Here is a 12,882-nt window from a genome sequence, read left to right as displayed (position 1 = left end):
GGGCCTTCCCCAACCAAAACACTTTATGTTTTTAGATCTAACAGAGTCCCCAAGTCTCAGTGCTCATCATTAAGTACTCAAGCATTCAGTGATTCTACACTTAATCCTTGATGCCAAAAGATTACATGGATCTGAAATAGATGCTCATGGGCACATGTATCTCCAGGTCCTTTCTAAAACCCTTCTTAAGGATGGGACTTACTGCCCACCTGTCCTTCCTTCAGTGGAAATAGAGGTTATTCCTTTTAGCAGTGGTTCTGCAATTTCACCCTTGAGTTCTTTCATAACCCATTAGGTTGGTTGTGATCTGGTGGCAGTGACATACATAGAGAGGAATTGAGAGAGAGGTGGCCATGATCTTAGAGACCACCAAGTAAGCTCACAGGAGTACTTAGTAGATATTTCTTGAATTGCATTAGTGAATTGCCCCAAGTACACGAAACCTGACAGTAGGTGATCAGAACTAGAACTTTACCCTGGTCTCCTGCGTTCTTAGTTGAAAGCACTTTCACTACTTTTGGCTTTTGGTCCCATATCTCTCATCTTTCATGACTAGAAAACAAAGCTAAAAAAAAATTTCACTTTGTTTTCTCCTTTGCTTTTGTGAGTCTTTCTTTTGTATTTCGCACATCAGGGAGGGGGGTTCCCACCGATTCTGTAATTGGCTTCCTGTGTTTGGTTTATTTTAAGCATTTCTTTCTCTTATTAGCTGAGTAAAATGCCCCATGAATATTTTTTTGGCCCTCCAGTTTTCCCTTTTGATTCTGAGGATGATCAGTACAGGCAGAAAGACCCAGGCTAATCAAAACAGGCCATATAAGTAACAGTATGATGCCTGGTCCAAGGGCATAATGGATTCCTGCCCTCTAGACCAGTTTGAGGGATCTGCTCTGGACAGATGGAGAATGTTCTTCGGTTTGTATCTGTTTTGTTTTTTCTTATTTTTTTTCCCCCTTGTTTGTTTGTTTTTTTTTCAATCCTCACCTGAGGATATTTTTTCCATTGCCTTTTAGAGAGAGTGGAAGGGAGAGAGAGAAACATCAAGGTGAGAGAGACACATCGATTGGTTGCCTCCCACATGTGCCCCGATGGGCCCGGGATCGATCCTGCAACCGAGGTACATGCCCTTGGCTGCAATTGAACCCAGGACCCTTCAGTCCACAGACCGATGCTCTAACCACCGAGCCAAACCGGCCAGGGCCGGTTTGTATCTTAAGTCAAGCAAAGTTAGAGCCCTGAATCAATCTAGGGGTGGAGTAGGCCTATTAAGAAGCACTATCTGATTCCCAAGCCAAAAATTTATTTCAATGTTATCATGGCCTCCAGCATATCTTCACTGTTGTCCAAAAAAAAGAAATTCTCACACTTAGGAAGTTCTTCCTTGTACCTAACCTGAATATAGTCACTGTGTTTTTAATTCATTTTATCTTACTATTACTGTGGTTTTCTTACTATTACAGGGTGCCTTGTATTTCCACATGCATGGCCCCTCCTGATCCTGGCAACAGTGCCATGAGGTAGATAGGGAAGGTATTGTCCTCATTTGATAGAAGAGTGAACAGAGATACAGAAAGATGATGTAACTAGTCTATATCTTGTCCAAGGACCCATGTGTAGCTAATAAACAGTAAAGAGAGGATCAGAATTAGATTTTCTGTCCTTGGTCTGAGTGCTTTTCCCTCCACACCAAACTGTCCTGTTCTCGATTCCTGTGATAGTCTTTTAGCCAATGTTTTCCATTTTCAGGTATGTCCCACTCCAGTCCTTGAAGAAGTTTTAGAGCAAATAAAAGTAAATTATAATTGTATCAAAGAAATTAATCTTAGGAAATGCTTAGCCTTATGATATGCTATAGTTTGAACTCAAAATGAGAGGAACTGAATTCTTAATAGACTGCAGCCAATGTCTCCTCAGTACCTAGCATGTGCCTGGCACATTCTAGACACTTGATAAACACTTTTCATTTCATTGTCTGTGTCCCCCACCTACTCCTTTGAATAATGCTTGGTACATTAAAAAACCAGCGCCTTTTTAGAAGAGTAAGTGAATGCACGCTAGAGGTATAGACAAAGTCTGGAGAAATACTGAAAGGGGAGGAGACGAGGCTCCCAGCTGAGGTTGGGGAAGTCAGGGAATGTTTTAGGAAGAGGCTGATATTGAAGATGAGCCTGTGAGGGAACAGAAGGTCAGAGAATGGAGAGGGGACAGTCCAGACAGAAGGAAAGCCGTGAACCAAGGCTCCACGAAAGTGTGTGGCATGTTTAGTTAACAGTAAACAATTTGCTGCGCCTGAAGCGTCGAGTTACTTGCTATTTCCAGTAAGAGTGTATGAGAAGACACTGGAAAGGGAGGCTGGGAGCAGATTGTGAAACTGGCTTTCTTCCAAAGGCTGAGGGGAGTCATTAAAGGTTTCTGAGCACAGAAGCAGCCTGTTCAGAGCCGCATTGAGGAGGTGGAGGGACGTGGGCCTGTTCCGAAGCTGCTCTGGGTGCTGGCCCCTGCCCTGGATACATTCAACTTTCTTAGCACAACTTAGGACTGTGTATCTGTTTTAGGGATACAACTGTGGATTAGAGCAGTGAATGCCAGCTCTGGCCCTCTCCAGCCGAGAGATTTAGGAACAAATCATCTGGGTCCTCCGGACTTCAGTACTGATTCTCTTCAAGTCCTTCACTAGTTCTGCATCATTACTCCATGCATTCATTTTAAAAGCCAACTTTCAACTAGGCCTTGATAATTAGGACAACAGCAAAGCCATCTATAAAAAAGATAATAGTTTCTCAAAGATCATACCACGTTGTTATAACAAAGTAGGTGAAAAAGAAAACGTTGTTATTAACAACTTCTGTTAGCAACAATCATTAAAAAACTCAGTTCTATGCCATAAACGCTCCTGTGCACGGTTCTCTGTGTCCCGGAAACGTGAGGCCAGAAGGATGGGAGTCATCCTCACTTCTTGCTCTCCTCACCTGCTTCAACAGAATCAGTGGCCAAGCCCCAGCAACCACACCTCCTGCGTGGATCTTTCCTGTGTCCATTCTCTCCACCTCCGCTGCCTCCACCCTGGTCTCAACCTCTAGCATGTCTCACCTGGACTTCAGAAACTTCCCATCTGGTCAGCCTCTTTTTCCCACCTCCAATCTTTCAAACAGCAGCCAGAGTGACCTTTTAAAAATAAATCTACAAGGGGTCAGTTATATCTGAAGCAAATATGGCAAAAGCTAAGATTTAACAAAGCTGGTTGGTGGTTATCCAACATTTGTTTTATCATTTTGTACGCTTTTGGATGCTTGAAATATTTAATTAAATTAAAAATAGCCCTGGCCAGTGTGGCTCAGTAGCTAGAGCATTGGTCTGTGCACTAAAAGGGTTGTGAGTTCAATTCCTGACCAAGGGCACATACCTCGGTTGCAGGTTCAATCCCCAGCCCCAGTCAGGGTGCATGCGGGAGGCAGCCAATCAATGTGTCTCTCTCACATTGATGTTTCTATCTCTCCCTCTTTCCCTCCCTCCCTTCCACTCTCTCTAAAAATCAATGGAGAAAATGTCCTCAAGTAAGGATAAATAAATAATTACAAACAAACAAAAAATCTGATCATGTGGCTCCCACCCTCACCTTGCTTAAAATTGCGTTTATGATAAAGGCTAAAACTACTATTACTGAACTACTACTTCTCCCTTTTAGTTCTTCTTATGGAAAAATTTCAGAGACACACGAAAGTAGAGTGAGTACTACAACCCCCCTGTGGCGCCCGCACCAGGCTGCCTGACGGCCTGAGCCCTGCCCCGCAGCTGCCTTTCAGCGCCTTCTCCGTGAGCGCCAGCCGCCCGGGCCTGCCCCCTCCGCTGCCAGTCCACAGGCTCCTGCCCACCTCGGGAATTCGGCAAGATGGTCTTTTTCCTGGGAGGCTCATCACCCACCTTCACCTCCTTCACTCACACCCAGGGCTCAGCTGAGATGTCACACCCCCAGGGAGGCCACCCCTGACATCACAGCCGCATCTCCTGTCCTCACGCCACTTTCCACACCTGTAAGGAAGCAGCCAGTCTTCCCACGCCCACCTCCCCCGCCAGGCTGTAAGCTGGGTGTGGAAGGGCTCGGTGGGGGCGGCAGGCACGGAAACCGCTATTTGTAATGTACCGCGACATGCCGTTAGTGGGGGTGCATGTAACGCCATTGGGAGCACAGATGAGGTGCATGTGACCGCGGAGAGTCCTCCCAGGTGAAGTGGCATTTGGGTTGCATTCTGTAGGATATTTAATCGTTTATCAGGGAAAGGCCGGGATACATGTGGGAAGACATTTGAGGGGAGGGAATGAAAAGGGTACAAAGGAAGGAAACTGCGGGATGTGTTCAGGCAACACAAGAAGGTCTGTAGCTAGAATAGGGGGTCCTTGGGGTGGCAATAAAAGGGTAGAACATAAAGACAGAATTTAAGGCTCAGATTGTGAAGCCTGTTGAGTGCCATGCTAAGGAGCTGGGACTTTCAGACTGGCAGTGAGGAACCAGAAGGTCGGCCCCACACTGAATCCAATTAAACTAAAATAATAGAACTTTATATAATTACTTAGAGGTTATCTAGTTCAGCCATCTGCCTGTTAGAGTTGAGAAATAAGGCCTGACCACGGTCTTTGTCTTTCCTCTTCTAACTCATCAATAAGTCAAGCCCCAGGGGACAGAAAACTGGCAGGTTTGCAGGAAGGCACTGGGAAGGGCAAGGAAGACTACGGCTCCTCGCTTCTCAGAGAGTAAATGAGGGCACTGCCACACTCCTGGCCTTGGGAGGAGGCTGCCCCAGAACTGGAAAACTCGGACATCCAGAACTGACACAAAATCCCAAATGTGCCACCTCCCTGATGGTGGATGTCTGGCTCGTGGCAGCCGCCTGGGAGTGGGCCAAGGACGTGTGCAGAACGCCGGGGAATTCCCGCCAGTGCACTTACCACCCACTCAAGAGCTGGTGGCAGCCAAGAGGCAACACCGCGCCATTAAGGTGTTTGTCAAGAAGCTAAGTTGGGTGTTGTGGGCGATCCTGAGGGCCCTTTTTAGATTGGCTGTAACTGGAAGAAAAAAAAAATACACAGCCTTTGGAGCAAAGCAGAGCTAGTGTGGAGGGTGTAGCATGGCAGAGAACCCTCCCTAGGAGGCAGGACGCGAGGCTCCATTTTCAGTCCCTCTACCAACTTCCTCTGTGATTTTGGAGACATCTCCCTGTCTTAGTTTTTTTTTCTCTTCTCCAAAACGAGCATGTTGAATTAGATGCTCTCTAAGTATTGTTGACCAGTGCATTTTCTAGATACCTGAATGGTTAAGCCTTCAAGTATGAAGTATCCAAAAATTAGTTACAGCTCAGGTGGGCTCAGTGTCAAGGCCAGGACCTCAGTGATATGGGTAGAGGAGGAAGCAGGGTTTTGGTGGGACAGGAGCTGGAGGGTAATGACACAGTGATAGGGCTGATCTCTGAGTAGTCACCAAGGAGACGCAGTGACTTGTTCTGGCAGCAGTGGCCTAAGGTGGTCCATCTATTGCTGGAGAGGGCGGAAGCAGGAACATAGATGATACCGTTGTAAGAATGTCCACTGTGTGCCAAGGTCTGCTCAGTGCTTTATGTGCATCTTACTTCCCTGTTGCTGCTGATACGAATGACCACACACAAATGTATTATCTTACAGTCTGGACTTCGGAAATTCAAAATGGGACTTAGGCAAAAACCCAGTTGTAAGGACTGAGCTAATGTGGCAGTGGAGGGGAAGGATGATCATGGGCCACTCTTGATGCTAGCACGCAATGACACAATGGAAGCCCGAGGTTGGGGTACTGATGAGCTGTTTGCTGAAGTTAGGACTGACCAAGGAGATGGGCAGGTGAGAGAAGAGCCGAGGCACAGAGGGCAGGTGCTGGCTTTTCTAAGTGGGTAACATACTTTCTGCCTTGGTAGCTTAGAGGTGATACATTTCTTCATGGCACAGGGTCATCACTCCCAAAGGCCCTTACTGCAGTGTTTCTCAGACTTTAGTAGGCAACCAAGTCACCTTGGGTTCAGATTCCCAGTTCCCAACCTCAGAGAGTCTGATTTAGTAGATCTAGGCTCAAGTTTGGGAATATGCACCTTGTTTTTAAAATATTTTTTTATTGATTTCAGAGAGAGGAAGGGAGAGGGAGAGATAGAAACATCAATAACGAGAGAATCATTGATCGGCTGCCTCCTGCACCCCCCTACTGGGGATTGAGCCTGCAACCTGGGCATGTGCCCTGACCGGGAATTGAACCGAGACCTCCTGGTTCATGGGTCGATGCCCAACCGCTGAGACACACCAGCTGGACGGGCATATGCACTTTAACAAGCTCCCCAGGTGATGCAATGCTGACAACCCATGATGCACAGGATTGCACTCTGAGGAACACGTCCTTAGTGTTTGGGGCTACAGTACAGTGAGGTGTTTAGAGTTGTTTATCACCTCTCAGGAAAATGAGAGTCATTATTATTGCTATCTTTTGCTGAGTACTTAATACCACATATTATGATATTTAATTTCACAACCACTCCATGAAGCACATGCTAATGACGTGGTGTGGGTGAGGGAAGTGAGCAGTAGAGAGGCTGGGTAATTTGCCTAAGGTCAAGTAACAAGTAAATGGAAGAATCAGGATTTGAACTCAGCACAGCTTGTCTCCAGAGTGTAAACTCTTAACCCCGCTCCTCACTGCTCTCCACACCCCACATCAAGCCTGCTCAGGGCCGCTTGCCCAAAAAGAAAACCAGCTCTCACTCTTAGCCTCACCACAGGAGGCTATTGACTGAATGCCTAGTGCTTTCCCTAAAACAGAATTTAGGGTGGAAAGAACTCTTAGAGAATATTCAAGGCAGCCCTATTTGGGAATCCCTTTATAGTAGTGGTTCTCAACTGGGGGCAATTTTGCCCACCTCAGGGGAACTTTCAGCAATGTCTGGAGACATCTGGCATCTAGTGGGTAGAGGCCAAGGGCGCTGCTAAACATCCTACAGTGCACAGGACGCCCCTCCCCCCCACTGTAACACAGAATTATCTGGCCCAAAATATCAACAGTGCTGAGGTTGAGAAACCCTGCTCTATAGCAAGTTCTGACCAGCCATCACTCACCCTGAGCATGCCAACTCACCTTCATTCAGTATCTGTGACAGCCCTGGGCTGGGTGTGTGGGCACAGTGGTGAAGACAGACCGCGGCCCTGCCGTCAGGCGCTGTGCAGTCGAGAAGAGACCCGAGACTCCACACACGGTTACGGTAGCGTGATGAGAATTGTGCTAGGGAGGAAGGAATGCCTGGTTTCAGATGTATCTCGGTTTGAATCCTGCTGCTTATTAGCTTTATGGCTCTGGGTGATTACTTAACCTCTCTGAACCTCGGTTTCCTCATCTGAAATTTGGGGATCATAATTCCTGCCTCATGGGGTTGTCACATTCCAGAGAGCCTAGCACAATGCCAGGTATATCGCAGGTGTTCTAAGAATAGTAGCTATTATCATCGTTGTTATAATTAGGACCTCTCGGTTAAAAAGCTGTTTCTTATCATGAGTCAAGATCTATATCCTGTAGTCTCCATGCTGGTCTTGGTTTTGTGCTCTGTGCCAACCAGAATATAAACCTCCTTCATCCATAGTCATTTGGCTTTTTAAAGACTGTCATGTCCCCTGTAGCCCTCCCTTCTCCAGCCTACCAACCCCACATCTTTCCTCACAGGACATGGTTCCCGGTTCCCTGTGCCTTCCTGGCCACTCTCCCTTAGTCATGCTCTAGTGTGTCACTGTCCCTCTAACAGCAGAGGCTACATATACAGCCTCTAGAACTGGACATGGACGTCCTGTGCGAGTCGAGACCAACGCCTTGTTCCTGTCCCTCACGTAATCACCCTAGGCTAGGACCTTGGTTGCCCAAACTCTTTGATCAAGTTCCTTTATTTTTTCTCCCTTGTCCTAGCCCATGCTTTCAAGTTGGACACCTTCCTGCCTGGTCCTTCTTAACAGACTTCGCCGCTGGCCTTTTTGATAACACCTACACCACTGCACTTGTGATCAAACACCTGGTCCCAACCCTTCTTCCGCTCCTCCAAGCCCTATAGGCTGGCCTGGGCTCACACCCAGCCGGTGCGATGCTCCTGCACACCTCCAGGAGCTCACGCAATTTTAACGGACCCATCTTTCTCCCCCGCCCATGGCCATGTCTGCTTTCCAAGAGCAAACAGCAGCACCGCCGGTCCATCTGCTTCTTGCTGCCTCCATCTCCACTTCTAACACTGCCACCATCTCTGCTGTCTGCCGCTTTCTCCCCTCTTGGGGCCACATTTGTTCTCCTCATTAGTCTCTGCTCTCCCTTTGCCCACCACTAATCCTGAATGTCTCAGCTTTGGCACCTCAGGAACCAAAATCCTGCCTCCTGGCCAGAAGACCAGTCACACCGTGTCTGTGACCGCTACATCTGTGGCTCAGCCCAGCTATTCTGGTCCCTGCTCTGCAGCCTGAGATTCTTCTCACTTTCCTCTGGGTTAACACCTCTTTCAGCAACTAAAGAGCGACAGACATCTTAGACTTGGTTAACTGAGCTGTAAAGGTCAGACTTCTGACGTGGCTGGTGATTGATTAATGGATCCAGGTGTAAAAAGATGAAAGGTCATTTTGTCTAAAACTGAATGGGGATTTTTCCTTCAGTGGATTTTTTTTTTCCAGCTGGGACAATGGAGCCTATTGCTTCATTAAGCAAAGAAGTCAAACCACAATAGATTGAATTTCAACAAATGTTTTTTTCAACCTCTAATAAGTACCAAACATTGTGCCTAGTGCTTTCATGTGTATTACTCATTGAACCTTCCCAAGATGGAATCCTTCCTTGGTACCCAGACGGAGCCTCCTGGACGAACCATTCATTCATTCATTCATTCATTCATTCATTCAGTGATTATTCATTGTGCCAGGCACTGTGCTAAGTACTATAGCAAATACAAAAATAAATATGAGCCTCTGCTCCTCAGGAACTCAGTCTAGTAAGGAAAACATATCAACCAAGAGTGTGACGCACGGTGGTAGTTGTGTTTAGAGTGGTAGAGAGGTAACGCCCTGCAGGAGTCAATAGGACCACCCACTAGCTCTGCCAGGGAGTGACATTTCAGCTAGACTTGAGGATGAGTTTGCTAACATGAATGAAGAGAATGGGCTTTGTGGGCAGCAGGAACAGCCTGGAAGTGTGAGAGGCCAGGGGATGTTTTGGAATTGGTATGACTGGAGTTTAGAAGACCTGCTCCAACATCAGGGGCTTCTGCCCAGAGCAGTCGGAGAATTGCCTGGGTCTCAGAACAAGTGAGTGGCAGAGACAGAGCTAAGCTGCAGAAGTTGGAGCTGTCTGGTAACCCATAGTCCTTGGCCTCCTACCCTTTAACACATACATGCACACACGCACATACGTACACATGCACCAGCTCCAACCTCAGTGCCCCGTTCCCTGGTATAGAGCAGTCATTTGACCAGCCCCTCCTGTTCCCACTTCCCTTCGTAGGTGTCTGCCCCTGAGCTATGAGGATTGTCCCCAGTGAACCTGGGAGGGAAGCAGAACCCAGAGAAGGCTGATCTGTTCCAATGTTTGGTCCCGACCCAGACATTTGCCTGGGACCTGAGTACTTAGATCCTAACTCCTGTTGCTGAGATAGACTCTGTGACCTTCATAATGGACCTGATTGGCTTTGAGATGCTCCTTGCTGGAGTGTTCCAGAAAAGGAGCTGGGTAAGTCAGGCTGTCCTTTACTGAAGAGGAGCTACTTTTAATTTCCTGAAGCCCTAGAAGGCTGGAGTGGGTTTTTGCTAAAAGTTCCCTGTTCCCTATCTCCTACCATAAGTAGCAATAAGGGCAAGAGGGGAAAAGATTCTTTTACATTCCATGCTAGTTTAGAGGTAGGCGCTCAAAAAATACTCAGTTGGCTGACTGGTTAGTCAGTGGTATCTGTCCAAAGAGGCCCAGTCATTTCCCAAATACTATTCATCCTAGTTGGATTTTTAGAGAGGAATTGGATGTATTTTAGATTTGTACTACACCTCTTTTTGGAAGGGCTTGCGGCAGCTTACAGATTGAAACAATGTTTTTAAGTAAGACTTTTAAGGATGAAACATAAGTTGGTGGTCAGAAAGATGGAAAAAGTAATAGATACTTCCAAGCATCCCCGTGGCTGAAAGATTGCTGGCAGGCCAAAAAAGGAACCCATTGGGTTACCCAATGCTCATTTTCTGAAACCAAAAGCCATACAGAATCTCCTGCAGAGAAAACATTTTCCTCAAGCTAACATTTGATAGACAATGATTCTGTTTGGCCCTAAGGAAGTGAGAGACAGGGTGAAGAGTGCACAATTCGTCAGCTGTCGTTTCTCCATGTGCAGTGCGCCCAGCACTGTGTGAGAGAAGGTCATGTCCATAGGTCACTGGTAGCAAGTAGACTTCACTGTGACAATGTACTAACCTCCAAATGACCCATGAGGACTGGCTCTGGGTCCAGGGAGAATGTGGGAGGGCGAGATGACTAGATTTCAGAATGCATGTTATCCGAAGAGATAACAAGCACCTTTTGAGTGATTATGTCAGGTGCATTTGTCATTTCATCTTAATAACCATCCTGTGGAGGAGGAATTATTGTTTGCATTTTACAAATAAGGAAACGAAGGCTCAATTTGCCCAGGGCCACACAGCGGGCAAGTGATAGTCAGGATTCGATCTCAGGACTATGCTTTTCTTCACCATTATATCCCCTGTTTACATGACCCAACAATTCTTAGTTAAAGTTTCCATAAAGAAAGAGACATATTGTGACATTCTGGCTGAGAGGGGCTGAGGGAATAGAGTGGGGGGATTTAATGCTTTGATGATAACTTAACCAGGAAAGAGAAGTTGGAGAGCCTGGATAGGTAACTTGTCAGTCGCCCTGTCATGTCCATGTGCGGATGTCTTACTGGAGCTTTTTGGCTGATCCTAAGCCAAAAAATAGCCAAGTCACAAATGATTCTCTGTAATTTGTCCACTCTGTGAACAGATAATTATACAGGATGGGGCAGACGTGGGTTTACAGTTGTGAGTACTGGAAACAGAGCTTATTATTGTATTATTTATTCTTATATTATTTTCCATACAAACAACTGTAAACCTACTTTTGCCACATGCTGTGTATCATCTCTCTCCACTTCCTTCCTTTCCAACCCTCTCCTCTCAACACCACACAGCCCTCCCCCAAGTTCTAGCCATTTTAAATACTGCTCAGAACGGGCCATGCTCCCCACAGCTCCAGACATGCGACATCCATCAAGACAGCTCAGGTCCCATCTTCCCCTGGCGGCCTCCCCTGAGGTCCCCTTTCTCGCTCTCCCTGCCCCATGTGTCTAAGACACCCCACTTTTGTTCTCCCATAGGACCTGCACACCCCAGATTTTTAGTGCCATATTTTCACGGTGGGTCTGCTGGTGGATCTGTGAGCTCCCTGATCGTCTTTGCACCCCAGAGCCTTGCACAGTGCCTAGCACGGAGTGACGCCGATGTTTGTTGAGCAGACATAATGAACAGCGGCTGCTTGCCGGGCACTTCCTGAGCCCTGGATATATAGAGATGAGAAAACACAGACTCTTCCCTTGAGGGGCTCACAGTCTGATACGGAATGATTAGAGCGCAATGGCGAAAGATCGATACGACCTATAATAGGGGATTTAGGGAGCACAGAGAGGGAAAGAATAACTTGGTCTGGGGACCAAGGGAGGTCTTCTAGGAGCATAATGTATGGGCCGAACCTTAAAATAATTAACGATTTTTGCCAAACTAAAAAGTATATCAGGCAGAAGGGGAAATGAATAAAGGCATGGAAGAGAGTCGAAGTTTGGAGAAGTGCAAGAAGTATTGACGTCTTTTGCCATAATTTGGAATGAAAACATGTTTAGACGTCACATATGAAGGAGGTAGTGTTGCTGCTCTGTTGTGGGTGTTTTAAGACTTTATTATTCCGACTATTTTGTTTTCAATCCGTCCAATGGATTTTATCACAAGGCAGTAAAGATGTGATAGTCTCCTTTGGCGAAGTAAATAATAAATTATTTATAGCTTCTGGTTTTGCCTCCTTCCAAAAATGGTTTCATTAGACTTGTAACAACAGGCACACCCACAATAAGACTGTGCCGACAGAAACAAGAAACAAAAACTGTAGGTAGGAGGGAATCATAGGGTTTCCTGTGTTTTTCCCTTCATGAGCTCACTTGGTGTTCGGGACAGGCCTCTGTGGATGGGCACAGGTTCTGTCTGGCTCAGACACCAGCACATAGGCGGCTCCTGGAAATGCTTATGGATTCAGTAACTACACGGATGTTGTTCTCTTTTTCCAGTCGATGCCGCGGATATCTCCTGGTGCTCCGTTTCTTCAGGTTTCCCTCCCCACATGCTCGTCTCTACTTTGCTACCTATCAGATTCTTTGCCTGTTTGAGCTTCATCACCCAAAGCTACTTTCCGATTCTCTTGCCCTTTTAAAGTTTTTCTCCTTTGTATTTTTAATGACTCCATGCATAAAACTTAGACAAAATTAAAAAGCAAAAAAAGAGAAGTCCCCCATGATACTAAAACAAAGGATATTTATTAATTCCTTTTTATGTAAAAAAACTTTTTTTGATATTATTTCAGACTTTCAGAAAAGTTTTCAAGGATAGGACAAAGAATTCCTGAATACCCTTCACCTGATTCCCCAATATGAACAATTTACTACATCTGTTTCCTCTGTGTTTTTTTCCTGAGACCATTTAAGAAAAAGTTGCAGACATCATACACCCTTATGTAAACCTAAATACGTCAGTGTTTATTTATTAAAAAAAGAAATTCTGTTATATAATCATACTATT

The sequence above is a fragment of the Miniopterus schreibersii genome (genome assembly GCF_964146895.1).
Source record: "Miniopterus schreibersii genome assembly, chromosome: 10".
Classification (NCBI taxonomy): Eukaryota; Metazoa; Chordata; class Mammalia; order Chiroptera; family Miniopteridae; genus Miniopterus; species Miniopterus schreibersii.
This window is presented reverse-complemented; position numbering follows the sequence as displayed.